Genomic DNA, 10,308 nt, shown 5'->3' with positions numbered 1-10,308 from the left:
TCACGAGGTAGATCTAGATGGTTTGCTACTTTAACCATGAGCTAAAATTTTTTTGTTCAAAGGATTTTCATCTTGTCAGAGCCTGTTGGGTTCTACACAATCGTTCAACTTCACTTTTTGAAATCCAACTTCTCACTGTTCCACATAATCATATTATTAGGAATTTTGATATAATAATAGAAATGCAAAGGAAACTAATATTATTAGAAATCCACGTATCATGATTTTTTTCTTTTAGGGCTGAATTTTCCACTCCACTGATTTACAAACATGTTTAATTCTCGCTGCAATCTTCCACTAATTTTTGTAACAATTTCTTTTCTTGGCAGATGACAACCGGAGAAGATACTAATGTTTCAATGCCTGAAGCCCACAATCAGCCCAATCCGGGGAACCGATCTGAACTGATCCGTTAACTGACGGATCGGTTTGGTTCGGATTGAATACATCCACGGATCGGTTCGGTTTCAGTTTTAACCAATCCGTGGGGACCGGTTCGGCTTGGGATTTATCCCCAAACCGATCCGAACCGAACCGTGATTAGGCCTATCTTTGATTGAATAGGTGTGATCACTGGTTGGTTGTGGGATGAAAAGATGTAACTCACAACCAACAAACATAACCTATTTAATGTGAGCCATTGCAACCTATTGCAATGGTTATGTCCAGTGATGAATAGACACTTATAAATGGTTGTATCCAGTATGAAGAGACACATATGAATGATTGTGTCCAATGATGAAAAGACACACCCAATCCGAAAAGACATTTCTATTTCTATAAATATGAATGGTTGTGTCCAATGATGAAGAGATGCACCTACTCCGAAAAGGCATTTCTATTTCTATAAATAGCCTCTGGGCTACCATTTGCAAATCGTTCAATTCAATTTTTTCTCTCTCCCTCTCTAGACTTAAACCCAACCCAAGTGGGTTCAAACTATAGGTCAAGTGGTCCGAGTTACTTAAACCCTAATCCAATTTCATCGAACCATATTAAGATTGGTCCAAACCATTTGGTTCGAATTGCATCCAATTTAGCATTTATATAGTATAGATGCATTTTTGAATCAGAAAGAGTATTACACGGAGGAAATTCGCCGTATCCACGAGTTTGTAGTATTGGTGGATGTAGACTGTTGTATCCTGTAAGATAGACGTCACTGAGTCCGTTAGCACCATAGCAGGGGGAATATGTCTTAAGGACATAGTATTCAATACTAGCCTCCATCTAGGTTCTTTATTTATTATTTATTGCTTTATTTTGCATATTTAATTAAATATATAGTTGCATATTTAATTAATCATTTCTTAGCATATTGTTAATTATTTCATAGCATATTAGTATAAGGGTTGTTATATCTTAAATGTCACATGAAGCATATATTTTTTTCTAACAAATTTTAGTTGCCTTGTCAGTCTCTGTTGGTCATATTATTTGCTTCACACAAATGTGATTTAAGGGTCATGCATGTGTGTATACAGGGAAAAAATAGAGTAAATTAATTACACTGATTTTTGCTCAGGTTTTGGTAAATTACATATCAATAGAATATTTGACATTTATTACTTTGATTTCTCTTAAAAGTGTGAAACATCTTTCATACTCTTAGGATCCGTTTGGTATGTGATGTGTTTTAAGCTATATGTTTTTGGTCAATACCAAAATAATCATTTTATTGTAGGAGTGTTTTGAATAGTAATCAGAATCATGTTTAGTAACAAAAATTTGTTTTGGAAAATTCAAAATTTTGGTTTAGTTTTTCCACTATAATACCAAAACACACAATATCACCAATTGGGTAATATGGGTTTGAGCCAAAAAATCTGATATGTTATGAACTATTCCAAACCAATATCAGCCATCCCAAACATGTTATGGACCCAAATTTGAATACCAATATAAAAAAATAATAATATCATAACGCATGTTAAACGGGCCCTAACTAATTTAATAATAATTTAATATAAAAAATATATCAAACAAATACTCTATTACCCATGGGCGGAGCTTTTAATGGGATAACCTGGGCTATAACCCAGTTCCAATTTTTTTAAAAAATTTAGTACTACTATTCTTATCAGCCCAATCTATATGTAATTAATTTTTAGTACTACTTTTTCTCTTCCTATTAGCCCAATTCAGCCCAATCTATATGTGATATGTAATCAATTTTTATTACTCTTCAGCCACTTCCTCTCAACACGCGGTGGTGTTTTCCCTTATTGCCTTAATTGGGAATCTAACAAGAAAATTGCAGAGACTTGAGAGGGGGTCCAATTTCTCATCTTTTTGAACAAATATAGATAAAAAAAAAAAATCAATGAAAAGAATACATAGAAGAAGAAGAAAATCTCTGAGATCAGGAAACTTTATTTACAGTTGATTTTTAATTTTTATCCCCTGAAAAACTTGATTTTGATATATGAGAACATCATCATTTTTTGTGTTCATCTTCAAATTTTCTTATTATCTTTAGCCCTCCCTACTTTGCAATCTTGGCTCCGCCCATGTTATTACCCTTTTTTCCCTTCTTTCAAACACTACATTACCTTACCTATTTTTTCTGGAGGGAAAAAAAAAAAAAATCCATAAAAAGAAATCTAATCAAATGTCATTAACAAATATATATATATGTGTGTGTGTGTGTGTAAAATATAATATTATAAAAATTGATACTTTGCATTTCAATTACATTTCACGACATTTTTGTCATTTCATGTCAAAATATAAGGTTATTGTGGTCTTTTAACATAAGGAAATGATAACTTAGTCATATTTTAAATTTTTGTTAACGACATGGGGTGTCGTTGAGCACACGCTCCAAATCTCGGTGGGTAAAAGTAATAAAGATCAAATGGCTCTACTTGTGTGTAATTTGTCCAATCCTCAGGGGAAGTCAGTATAATTTACCCAAAAAAAGAATTAAGAGGGGTGAAATATTGATATTTATAAAATATTTTAATTATTTTTTAGTTGTTGTTCGTTTTGTAGTTTTATTTATTTATTATTAGTATAACATTGGCGCTTTGAACATGATAATTTTGACATTACTAATTAATCTTTTACCATTAATGATAAAAATTGGAAAAATAATGGCGTGGTTGTATGTTTCATAAGGATTATCAATGTTAGATAATATTATGGTTAGGGTTTCTCATGTACAACAACCATCTTATTTACCTATAGTTACCATGTAGAAGTTTACTTGGGCAACACTTACACACCTACCCGCCATCCTTATCTATATATACCTCTTTGTATTCTTGTATTTTGTATCACATATCAATACAATACATTGCATTACTCTCTCTTTATATACTTCTAACATGGTATCAGAGAAAAATTATTAAACCTCTTTTACTATTCCTTTTATCTTTCCTTTCTTCTATTCATTTCTTTTTCCAGCCACAATTCATCAATTGTTCAAGATCTTCCACTCAGTCTTTTGCATTCTGATCATATCAGACAAAAGAGCCAAAGATACCCTTCCATCACCGGAAAAATCATCCCAAAATGCCTTGCCACGCGGCCTCACGCGCTGTTAGAAGGTGCTGAGTTTCTATCCATTGCGCCACCATCTTCCGCTATGCGCGGCGACACGCCCTCAAGTGCTCTCACGCGCCCTGATTCTTTCTTTTTGCTCCACGTATGTCATATTACGCCAACTTTCCGTCATATCAGTAGACAATCTGTAACTTTTCCACGTCGGTTGCCATGTTAGCATAAATGGTTCCATTTTTGCCATGTAAGCACTCTGCCAGGTCAGCGCCATGTCAGCAGTTTAGCCATATCATCATATCTTGCACATTAACAAATACATCATCAGTCTACATAGCTCAATTCAAACTTTTTTGAAGGCACATTTCTAACCCAGTTTTTCGCACTGATGCTGAATTTGAAGCCTGTTTTTGTATTTGGAATTTCTAAATAGCAAAAAATGAGGTTACTCACCCTATCTTAATTGTCCATGATAATGATAATTTTTTCTTTTGGGGTCAATCTATGCATTATTTTCTCAAAGGTCACAAGTTATAGTCATATGTCACAGTCACTGGGGATCGTGATGTGCCTATTCAGACCAAAGAAAAGACATCAGACGCCTATGCAACAAGTGCTTGACTAAGATACTAACAACCACAAGACCATCACGTAGCGAGAGTAGGTGCTAGTTCTCAAGATGGGGCGAGTATGGTGTGAGGAATGAAAGGGCTTGTTTTAAGCCCAATAAAGAGCAATGAAGAGTAAAAATCAGAGGTTTGTTGCTTAGAGCCAGAAAAGCAATTGATGAGAATGAGCTTGAAGATTAGTGGGTTGTCATGCATGAGTAATTGAGCACTAATGGGAAAAGAGGAAAGAAGATGGAAGAAACGTGATGAAATTTGAGAATATATGGAGATTGCTAGAGTGTTTCTTAATTTCATAATAGTATTTTGTTCGAGGTGGAGAGATCTTCAGTTGAGTTGGAGCTATGAAGAGATCTTTGTTCGAGGTGGAGCTATAAAGGAACACATGAAGACCAAATTTGAGCAAAGGTGAAGATTGTTAGATTTGTGGCTCAATTTGAGTAAAGAATCCCATTTTGGAAAAGCTGAATTGGTTGAACTTTAAGGTGGAACCGGTTGTACTTGCCTGATATGTGCAGGAGATAGTTTCCTAATCCATTTTGGAAGCCAAAAAACTTGTGGAAAAAGACTAAAGATTTGGGAAAGAAGTTGTAACATATTAGGTTGCTATTTTAGAGTTAAACACTGATATGAAAACTCATTGTAGACAAGTTAAGAAATATTTGTCCAGCAAGATATTGGGTTTGACGACTCTATAAATAGAGATGGGTTGAGAGGTGTAAAGAGAGATAAAATATGTAAGGGGTTTAAGGGTGTGTGTGGTGAAGAGAGTGGAGAGTATATGTAATTTTTGAGTGCAAAAATATAGCCTCAAGAATGAGGAGTGAGAGCGAGTGGGGTTTTGGCTTCTGGTTGTATGTTCTCTTCCATGATGCATAGTAGTGAATTCTTTCTCTCCATGGACGTAGTCTTGGAGTTGGGTGAAGCATGTAAAGTATTGTGTTATGTATAATACCCCAATTTTTAGAGTATTTATTTTATTTTATTTTATTACATTTAATTGAATTGTTTGGTTATTTGTCTATTTAATTGTTGAAATTATTAATTATTTAACTGTTCGTCTTTATTTAATTGGTTATTTGATTGTTTATGTAATCATTTGTATTTACTTGTTAGGTTTCATGTGATGTGATTACTTACATTTAGCTAATTTAATTGTTTATTTTTAATTTGTTTAATTACTTAGTTAATTATTTATTTGTTTATGGTTTGGGCTTTAAGTCACTAGGCCATTGGAGTTGGTTTTAAAGTTTAGGGAAAATAGCTAGGACCCATGGGTGTCATCATGTATGAGTATATATATGTATTATAAGTATATATATATACACACGCTTCTATATATATATATATATATCTCTTTCGCGCGTCATTCTTTCTCTCTGTCACGCCTTTTTTCTCTCTCTGTTTAATTTTCTCACGTTTGTAAACCCTCACATAAAACTATAATATGTGTGTGTATATATATATATATACACACACACATATTATAGTTTTATGTGAGGGTTTACAAACGTGAGAAAATTAAACAGAGAGAGAAAAAAGGCGTGACAGAGAGAAAGAATGACGCGCGAAAGAGATATATATATATATATATATATATATATATATATATATATATATATATATATATATATTAAACAGAGAGAAGAGACCAAAACCAAGGAAGGAAGAGAGGAAGGATGTGTGTGGCTAGTAACTGAAGCCAGTAGAGTAGTGACGGCAACCCAAAGGCTGCCGGCATTAAAGAAGAAGATCGGAGACATAGACGCTGGTTTTTTATCCAAAACCCTGAGGCAAGTTATATGTTATACTCTACCCCTAAGTTCCGTTATTAATTCTATACATTGTTAGCTTGGCTTTATGGACTTTAAACAGAGAAGATAAACTTGTTTGCATGTTTTAAATCGGACTATAATTGACATGTATACATGTGTGTGTATATATATATATATGTCTTGTTTAATCTTATAAATTAATGAATCAATCTTTGTTTATCTTGCTTTGATCATGTATAATTGATGGGTATTAATTAATGAAATCAATTGGGACTTAGAATACATGATTAGGATCCTTAATGAAGGAGAACGGTGTGAAAAACAGTGGTCGGAGCTGAGGAAGAAGGCGCTTGGGAGAACTAGTCGACTGGTTTAGAGAACTAGCCGATTGAGTTGCGAACTTAGCCAGTTGAATTATAGTAGAACTCAGCCGACTGAGTTCTGGACTCAGCCGACTGAGTTGGAACCAAGCCGACTGGTTTGGGCTAAGACTTGGTTTGTGACGTTTTGACTTCCAAATTCTGTTTTGGTTCATGATAGTTGACTAAATAAATATTAATAGACTTGGTAAAATCCCAAAATGCATAATATACATATGTATGAATATGAGATGATAATGAATTTAATCAACTAATGTAAATTAGATTTTAGTTTTCGGAGCGATGCGTTTTCAGCGCTGCCCCTTCGACCTCCAAACTCGACCAATAAATAGTTTGTGTAAGGGTCTCATATTAAATGGAAGTTATTAAGGATTAAATCTGCCCATAAGTTGTTATATGATTCATATTATTTTTTTAATTTTTATAACAATTGCAATAAATGTTATTATGATTTTAATCAATCGGCCCCGTTTGGATTGGCTTTTCAAACGCTGTTTTTGGCTGTTTGAGTTTGGAAGCCATTTTGAGTAGTGTTTGGCTAAATTTTTTAAAGAGCTTTTGGATCCTGGAAGAGCGTTTTGGAAAAGCTGATACCCCCTAGCTTCTCCTAAACGCTTTTTTAAAAACTTAAATTGTAATGACCCGGTCATTTTCCTTCTTTTTCTCTTCTTCAAATTTTACGGATAAATTTTTTCCGTTGTCTTTTCTTTTCTGTGTTCAGTTTCTCGTCTCTTGGTGATATCTGGAGTGCTCGAAAATAGTTTATGAGACTCTTTCCTTTGGATTGATAACTTTCTTTAGGGACCGAGTCATTTCCACATTTTTAATTTTTAGACACTATTCACTTTTCGTCTTTTTCCCTGTTTGTCACTTTTTTTTTGTACAACCTCACTTTTCAAACTCGGAGTTGGTTTTTGACTTCACGTACCTTTATTCGAAGTGGTTTTCACGAAATACGTATCTCTACTTTTGTAGAAAAGTACTCTGATTGCTCCCAGTGTCCATAGGGGTATGGATGCAAAGTTCTTTAGAAATATTTTTATTTCTTGGGGTATTTTTCGTAAATATCTTTTGAAGTTATTTTATTTTGGGAGTTTTTAAGAAAATATTTTTAGAAGATATTTTCCTTTCTGTGTCAAATGTGCAGTTATCCTTTCTTGGAGGGGCTAATATGTAATTAACGAAAGTTATTGCAAAATATCTCGTTTTGAACCTAGATTCTCGTACGAGATTCGTTTTCACATTTCGTCAAGTTGTGTACTCTTAGAATTATCTTCCGGTCAATCTCCCCAGTTTTAGGGTTTTCGGCCCCGGTTAGCGCCACACTTGTTTGGGGTATATCTCTCTGCTCGGGACTCAGTTTTCAACGCTGTTTCTTCCGTTATTTATTTCTTCTCATTTTGGTTCTTTTTCGTTCATAAAGTTTCACTGTTTGAGCGCGTCTGCTCAAATTCCACTTTTACGGACCTGGCGGGGCCCGTTCAGGGCACTTTTTGAGTTTTTCTATAAATAGGGGGTCTTAAATGAAAAGATTAGATTTCTCCTTCTCTCTCCCCTCTCTTGGCTGGATTGCATGGCAGCCCAAGGGGCTGTTACCTTTTCTCTCCTCTTTTGAACCTCCTCCCTTTAGTGAAACGCCGTAGTGCCTTAGTATTTAATGTTCGCTTTGGCGAGACCTTCGATTCCAACCGATTGGAATCCCGTTTTGGCCATTTTTCAAGTTTGGGTTTGAAGCCAAGTTAGGTTTTTTGTGTGACTCCCTTGGGGTTTATTGATCACCTTTTGTCCCCGACAAAACCCCGAAATTTTAAAGGATTTAGAGCGGTTTCATTTCGGTGGGAAATTTGAGATTTCATCTCAAAGTGAGGTAGGAGATGTCTTAGATTTATATTAATATTGTATTGATTGTTTTAATTTCTTATACAACTTATATGCATGCCTTTGTCCAATTTTTAGAATTTAATTTAATTTTTTTTCTATGTTTAAGATTTAATTCTCATGGTCGTATACAATTTAGAATTAAATTGTGGCATGCTAGTAAATTAGGCCTTGATATGTTTGTTAACATATATTAAATTGGGATTATTTGAATAAGAATTGCAACTTTTATTTAATATTTTTCTTTTATGAAGTTAAATTCACATGGTTGGAACTTGCATGAAATCAACTTGTAATGTGATATTAAAATAGGCCTTGGTATGTTCTTTAACATATGTTTATTTGAGAGCATTTGGATAAGTTTAAAAATCTAGAGATTTTAATTAAAAGAATTAATTAAAATCTATTTAATAGTTCTATTGGCTTAATTAAGTCTTTAACTTGACATTTGTAATGATTATGACTTGTTTACTAGCATATATTAATTTGGGACCATTTAGAGTTACTTTAGAATCTAGTGATTTAATTATCATGATTTAATTAAATTCTACTTTATTGTTCCAAAGACCTTATTAAGTATTCGAGTTGATAAATGTAAAGACCATGCTATGTTGTTTAACATATATTAATTAGGGATTATTTAGTTGAGATTTGAAATCTAGAGAAATTAATTAGTTTATTTAATTAATTTCTATTTCTATTGCATCAATGATTTAATCATGTATTTGACGTTGGTTGTATGTTTTAATCATGATTTTTGACTTATATTAGATTCATGAGTTAATATTTTCAATATTGAGTGATATTGTTATAACGTGTAACAAATCGCACACTAAAGATTCGACATATGATGTTATTATAGCGTGTAACGAATCGCACTCTAAAAATTCGACATTTGTCATGCGTTAATAGTTGTGGACTTAGAACATGTATTGTATGTGTTTCAAAATTCGGTTATGCATGGTAAATAGTTGATTACCCTGTATATACATGTTGATATATACGTTGTTGCACAATTTGTTGATTTTGGAAACTTGGGACGTCATTGTATGACTACGGCTAGGGCATGGTTCTAGTACGTGGGATTGTCCCCATATAAGTCTAGTGAGCACATAGGGAGGTTACCCGTGGGCTATTAACCTTAAAGTAACCATGTTGTTGGTTTGATCTGGTGTGATGTCCAAGTATCCACCTTGTTTGATTTCGTATTTTATTTCAAGTTGATGACTAAATGATGTTGTAACTTGTAGTTCCTTTTTGGATTTCCCATTTTAAGTTTCAAGATGTTAACTTTGAGAAATCATGCTTTATGCGTTGTATTGGAAGTTCCAATGTTGGTTAAATTGTATTGATATTGTGATTTGTGTTTTATTGTTCTAATGTAACCTAGGATGATTCCTTAGACTCATTTGAAATATAAACGCTAGGTGGTATGAACCACTTTAGTTGATTTCGTATCTTAGATTTCAAGTTAATAATTTTGAGAATCTATATCTGGTTGCGTTGTATAGTATTGATAAGTACACAAAACATATTATTTCATGTACCAAAATAAGCTTTTAATTAGACTTTTATATATTTAAATATTCTTATATGCTTGTTTTGTGTTCTGTAGGTATTAATGTATGAATGAAAAGAAAAAAGTAAAATTCAGCTATATTGTGTATATGTGTGTGCAAGTGAAGAAGAGAAATAAGGAGAGAGAAAGAAGAAAAGAAAAGAAAAAGGAAGAAAGAAGAAAGAAGAAAAGAAGAAAGAAAAGTGTGTGCACGTGAAGCAAGAGAAAAGGAGGAGAGAGAAAGAAGAAAAGAAGAGAAGAAAAGAAAAGTAAAAGAGAATGATGATGAATTAGAAAAGGAGGAGAGAGAAAGAAGAAATCAGAATCAGAAAGTGGGTAAGTCAACAATCAGAGTAAGGAGATGGCGTGAAGAAAGAAAGAAGTCAGAAGTATTGATTAGAAGGCAACAAGTGGGATACACAATTTTGGCTATAAATAGCCGACTCTGGAGCATTCAAAAGAGAGTAGAAAGTTAGAGATAGAAAATAGAGAGTTAGAAATTGTTAAAGTTTTTGAAACTTTAATTTCTTTTGTAATTTTCTTTAAAGTTTTATTTAATTTAATGTAAGTTATTTCCACAAGTTTCATTC

The sequence above is a fragment of the Cornus florida genome, unplaced genomic scaffold (genome assembly GCF_030987335.1).
Source record: "Cornus florida cultivar Cherokee Brave unplaced genomic scaffold, ASM3098733v1 CherokeeBrave_3.0.0_Hap2_Chr10, whole genome shotgun sequence".
Classification (NCBI taxonomy): domain Eukaryota; kingdom Viridiplantae; phylum Streptophyta; class Magnoliopsida; order Cornales; family Cornaceae; genus Cornus; species Cornus florida.
The sequence above is the reverse complement of the archived record's forward strand: the minus strand, read 5'-3'. Positions refer to the sequence as shown.